Source organism: Rhagoletis pomonella, unplaced genomic scaffold, assembly GCF_013731165.1.
Source record: "Rhagoletis pomonella isolate Grant_MI unplaced genomic scaffold, Rhpom_1.0 Rhpom_scaffold_00001, whole genome shotgun sequence".
NCBI classification, from domain to species: domain Eukaryota; kingdom Metazoa; phylum Arthropoda; class Insecta; order Diptera; family Tephritidae; genus Rhagoletis; species Rhagoletis pomonella.
In genome coordinates, this window is record NW_023458555.1 from 8877051 (window position 1) to 8883540 (window position 6490).

The following is a 6490-nucleotide window of genomic DNA, read 5'->3' on the forward strand; positions in this document are numbered from 1 at the left end:
TTTTCAATGCATTCGATACTCGGTACCTAAATAATTAGGTTTCTAATAAAAACGCGCATACATAGGTCAAAAGTATGGAAAAAAGCGGTTCAGGGGAGACCCGTCTATCAAAAGCCGAATGAGCTTTTAATACTTATTCAAATCAAAAATGTATACATATGTACATATATTTCGGTCTATGTCATAATCGGACGATATTTTCTTTGAAGACCTGAAAGGCTTCTCCATCCGTCAAAGCATTTTTCTTGAGCCTTGTATCTACCAAGGTGAAAACTGATAAAAAAGAATATTTTACTATTGCGATAAGTTCAAGGTTTTAGCCGATATCATACAAAATAACAATGGAATAATTGGGTACCGACAATTCGGCACATCACTACAGGCCATTAAGCCGCTCAACAACTTTGCTGTCCTTCTCAAACCTCACTGACGGAGAAGCATCAGCAGGTCGCTTGATTCGCGCTTGCTGTAGGTCCGGAGATAAATCGTAGGTATTCGGTATTATTGGAGCATCCGTCCAATAGTCAAGGGCCTTTTGGTGTGGAAGGTAAACGATTTTACTGCAGATCTGTTGAATTTTATAAGGCCCTTCGTCCTTTTCCAATTTAAGCACGCTCATAATGACTTAGAGACCTCACAATCGTCGAGTTTGGTCCGTAAGACATTTGCAATTGTAGATTTTTCCGGAGCATTTCAGAGCCAGAATTTTCGGCGACATTTTTTATGTTGCATAGACGCTTGTAGGCAACAGTTACAAGCTTTGAAAGCGACAGTGACAATATTGTCTTCTGAAATTTAACGTTTTAGTAAATATTTCGCGAGTGTTAGCGCACTTTGAACGAAAGCTAGAACATGCGCAATTGCAAGGTCCTTCGGGAACAGGTTGGAGCTAGAGTGGTGGTAGGAGCTTTAACAGCTGCACCACCTCTGAAGAACTTACGGAGAAATTATTCGTGCTTGTAACCTCGTGATTGGCTCCTGAAGTTTCACCAAATAAGCACTGGTTCCTAACTGGTCAACCACCCCAACCTAACATAACCGAACATGTGATTTTTGCTTTTAATCCTTCAGCCGTTATATGTATTTTCCAGCGTTTTCCAGGCTTTTCACGGCAGCATTTTTCCAGAACTTTTGGCGACTTTTAGGCGCTGCTTTGAGATGAGACAATGAGAAACTGTCCCTAAGTCTTATTGACTTTTTCGGGATTTTTAAGGACTTTTTCTGTTTTATTCCTGGCTTTTTGTATTAAAAACGTTCTTTAATTTTTGTGAAAAAATTGAAAAAAATGATAGGCAAATATACTAAAATTAACTGAATCTCTTGCTAAAAATAAAGAAATAAAAAAGATTACAAAATTTTTTGGTTTTTAAACTGGGGCTAAATATAAATTATATGCAGCTGGGTTACCAAGTGTCCCTGAATTGAAGAAAACTGTATTGTTTGCTTCATTAGCATAATTTATTGATTAACATTTCTGAATGTGTGAATGTAAATGCAGCATATTTTGGGTTTGCTTGTAGTAGTGTAAGTTCAAGATCCAAAAAGTTAACAATAAAAAAATTAAAGATGAGCCATTCTGCAGTCCATTTAGACTTTGAGTTCAAAACTTCACCTCAAAACGGTACAAGTGTACATACTTATGTACATGTGTATGTATTTATATGAAATAGAAGTTTCATTTTAATTTCATAGTCACCCTTTGATGTTAAATGACGCATTTGTAACAATTTCCGCGACTAACTGCATTTACACCTCATGTCAAAATTATAAGCGCACCACATATTGACAAATTTTTGTTATTTAATTTTAGTTTTTTTTTATAAAAAATATAGTTTATTCTTTAACAAAAACATCGTAAATCCAAATTCCAAACTTTGCGCAATATTAAAAAAAATCGACAAACTTTTGTGAAAGTTTCGAGTTTTTAAACTGATATCTTAGCTGAATTTCCACTAGGCATTAAATAGCAGCGGTTTGTCTACTGTTAATTTTTGAAATTTTTTCTCATTTTTTCTCTATTACGAAAAATCGTCGAAAAAATTTTGTATGAAAAAAAACGTAAATCACTAAAATTTAATGCGCTACAAAACTGCATTCTCAAACTCTGTCTAGAAAGTTTTATTAAAGAGCTTGACATTTTTACGGAGTAGTTTGAAATTTATATGTATACGGTTTTTAAATAACAAAAACTTAATTGTCAAAATGTGGTGCGCTTATAAAATGGATGCGGAGTGTATATGCCAATAAGATAGTCTGTACAAGAAACAATTAGCTGACTAGGTCAGTGCGGCAAATTTGTTTGCAAAGTATATACTTACATATATATGTATGTATGTATGCAGTAAGTTGGTGGGACATTGCTGCGGTAAAGCCACACTTTTAGGGTTGCATGCCAGGTGTGAACTAAGATACACATCGCCTTTAGTACATTAGAAATGAAACAGATGCAAGTACTAAGCTTTCGATAAAAAACGAAATTCGCATACATACTTAAATAACACATAAAATACAAACAAAAATTCAACATTCAGTAAAGTGCTCTCATCTTATCTATTATCCTTACATTAAAAATTCCACAATTTTTTTCAGGTTGCCCGTTTTTCGGATATATGAAAGGATATGATTTTTTTATATGTAATGGCAAAAAAATTAGCTAATCTATAAAATAATCGACTAGATACTGAACTTTTCAAGGATATTTCTCCCATTGCATAAATAAATAGTTAATTAGATGTATTTTGGAACGAATTTCCGTCATCCCTCGTCAAATTTGGTTTGGAGACAAACCGGTTTCGGCGTTGTGCCATCTTCAGTGTAATTTTCGTTCTCGAAAATAATTTTTCGTTCTCGAAAAATGACACTGAAGATGGCACAACGCCGAAACCGGTTTGTCTCCATACCAAATTTGACAAGGGATGACGGAAATTCGTTCCAAAATACATCATACACCCACCCTGTCGGAAACAAAAACAACCAAAAAGGAAAGTTAATTAGATTTTCTCAAAAGAAGTTCGAAAATTATATAAGAACAAAAAAAAAAACTATTAACAATAAGTAAGCAGCAATATTAGGGTTCACATAGCAACGCTCGAGAATAACGAGACTTCGTTGGAGAATTCACTAACAACGCCCGCCAAGTAGTGCCAGACCCCACAATTCATATAACTTCGCATAAGCCTCACAAAAAAATAAATATTTTATTCACATGAAGATGAAGAGTAAAATAGATTAAGCGAGCGCTCATACGCTACACACACACACATAGTTTCGTAATGCCCTCAATGCGGTATCTACCATCCGTAGTTTTCAAGTGTCGGTCGCCCGCAGACTCTAACCAAAATCCTTGAGTTTTCGGTTTTGAGGGCATTAAATTACGTTCGCCTCCTTCCTCTGTCTGATTGAGTTTGAACGATTTTTTGTTACTTCCTTCGCACTGCTGCCTCGGCATCCAATAAAAGTGCAAAGGCAACTAGAATATTAAACTCCAATATTTTTTTTAAATAAAAACTGTTTGTCAAGTTCCTTTGAAAATTGAAATTTCCTATTAGTTACTGGCAGTTTACACCAGATGGTAGTATATTTTTCATTTGAGTACCATCTGTGAAAAAATGGGTTACATCATCCTTGCTCTAGCCCACCTTTTCTATTGCAGTACAGTGAAAGCTCTAATAAGCGGACGCATAAATACTTGGGAACGAAAATTTTATTGGTTTTTCTATACAAAATGCTCTCCCATGCATGGTTTTTTCGATAAACGGACGTGGACACTCAAACATGTCTAGTTATGAAAAAAGTGCCCCATAAGCGGACGCGAAGCTCTAACAAGCTTTTCATTTTATTTTTTTTTTAGTCTGATGTTGAATCTCGCGCATCTGCATCAGTATCAATGAATACATACATATTCAAAGGAGTTTTTTTTTCGAAAAAAAAGTTGCCTTTTCATTGCTCTCATCTCGCTGCTTTGTCGGTAGAATTTATTTACCATTCATTCTGTTTATGTCTATTGAAGAATAAATATTCAGGGTATTCATCTAAACGTCTAAATGCTCGTAAACTGGTTTTCCATATAAAATTAAGCAAGTATACAAGGTTTACAAGCTTACAAGAAATTTATGCGTTTAGACGAAATAACCTAGAATTTTAATTTAGAAACTCTCAATTTAAATTTTTTAAATTTGTAATTTAATATTATTTTTTACGAAATTCCCATAAGCGGACATCTCTCTTAGGCGGACAAAAAGTAAGTGACCATCGGTGTACGCTTATGGAAGCTTTCACTCTCTTAGGATATTTTTCGAAACTCATGCGGGCGATCGCACGGACTATTCGCCTCGTCAGAGATAACACAACTCGTACGTTCAGAGCCCAGGCTGTATTTTTGGCTACATAACAAGACCCTTGAGGTGGGAATTATTTGAATATGCAATCTCAAAAAGGGCAAATGTCTGAAAATTTAAAGTATTTTGGAATTTATTTCTCCTTGATTTTTGCGCCTTTTAAAATTATTCCGGAACACGCCATGACTTCAACAGTAGAATTGATACAAAGATGTGACTTTTCCGAACTTGAATAATATACAGAAGCTATTAGATTGCATAGATATGAAAAAATTTATTTACCAAATTATGGAAGAAGTGCCCCGCCAAGACAAAGTTAAGGAGAACTTAGACCCACTACTTACTGGTTTTGTAGGTTAGTTATTTGGTTGGTTGCCAATTGAAATAGTAAATATTCTAAATATTTATGTATATGTGTTCTATTTAAAAAGAGGCACAAAAAATCGCCTACGGTGTAACCTTTCACAGCTAATTATCAGCGTACCATGAAAAATGAGAGACTGATGAAGTTCATACACACACACATACAAACATATTCGAATTAATTAAACAAAGTCTATTATTCATATTTGCGACGTTTTCTGATTAATTATTATAGTGATTGGAAATCATAAACAAAATGCCTATCAAGAAATGTTAAGTGGCAAAAAAAGCTCTACATACAGCCTATCATCATCATTCTCGAAATGCCGGTCCCACTACATTGGCAAGGAGGGGAAAGGGAAATCTAAACATTAGCGCAAAAACGATGTTCATATGCGTTTCCATTGTTTATGGAAAAAAAAGAAGAAGTATTGAGCTTGCTCAGTTGTACATTGCGTACGAGTATAAACAAATTAAATGGATAGAAAATGCTCCATCAGCAGCTAGAGCCATGCCGTCGCTTTCGTCATCGAACTAGATACGTACATAGATAGGTACATACATATGTACATTAGACAGGCTCACGCTCTAGGAAAACCCGTTTTTTCCCCTCAAACGAACATTTATTCTGTGTATTCAGGGGGTTAAGTATGGCCCTTATTATGAGCTGCATTCGATTTTCGATCTTCGCTGGCTATCGAAGATCGAAGATCGAAAGTGAAATTCGTATTATGAGCTATGCAAGCGTGTCGAAATTTTCGTTGAGTATCGAATTTTCTGTCGAACAGAATTTTGCTTTCGATGGTGTAGCGAAGTGTTAGAAAATTGTGAAAAATTTATGATTTTGTGTATGTTTTCTTACATTTTGGCGGCTAGACACTAATTTTAAACAATTTTTATTAATTTCATGCAGTTCTAACATCGTGAATACTAAACACAAGCACGAAAGGCTGGTTTTACTTGTGAAAGAAAATCCCTATACTCTGTTGGCACGATGTCTGAGAACAAAATCGTAGCGCTGTTGATAGTTTTAAAATATTTTAAATAGATTTGGCTCACAAACGCCTCTTTAGATGGTCGGAACTTTTTAATGAATCTGTAGACAAATTTCTTAAATATATTTTATATCAAAATATATTCGAAAGACTAATAAACTTAAATGTTTAAGAGAGCATTTGCTAGTCCTGGCCAGTTTACTAAGCTCTCATCCTCTGACGAATCGTTGAACCAGAACTCGTTGTACTCATTTTACCACGTTTTTATAAAATTGCTTTCTTTTTTACTTCATTTTAATTAGAACAAATTTGCATAAATATGTATAAGCACACTATTTAGTTTGCTCGATTTGTAAACAAAGCTTCTCAGCGTTGAAAAATATACTATTGTGAACAACCTAAACGAGCGAAATTCACAATAGCGCTATTCTTCATCGAATGAGCGCCATAATACCAAATGAAAATTCGTTCGCTCAGCACTTTCGACCACAGTCGAAAATCGAATGCAACTCATAATAGGGGCCTATATTATATGTATGTACATAAAAATCTGATTCCTTACAAAAATATATATACAGTTGTAGAATAAATATTTAGAAAGAAATGTGAAAACCAAAATATCCAATTTCATAAAATTTCAATGTCTAGTTATCATATTGCCCCAGCGTTAGACGATCGACACCTTTTCCAACAGTATTTCCGAAGAACACAAATGTATTTCAGAAAAGGCCAAATGAATTTCAGAAAAAGTCAAATGAAATTCAGAAAATCACACTTGTATTTCAGTAAAGCTCA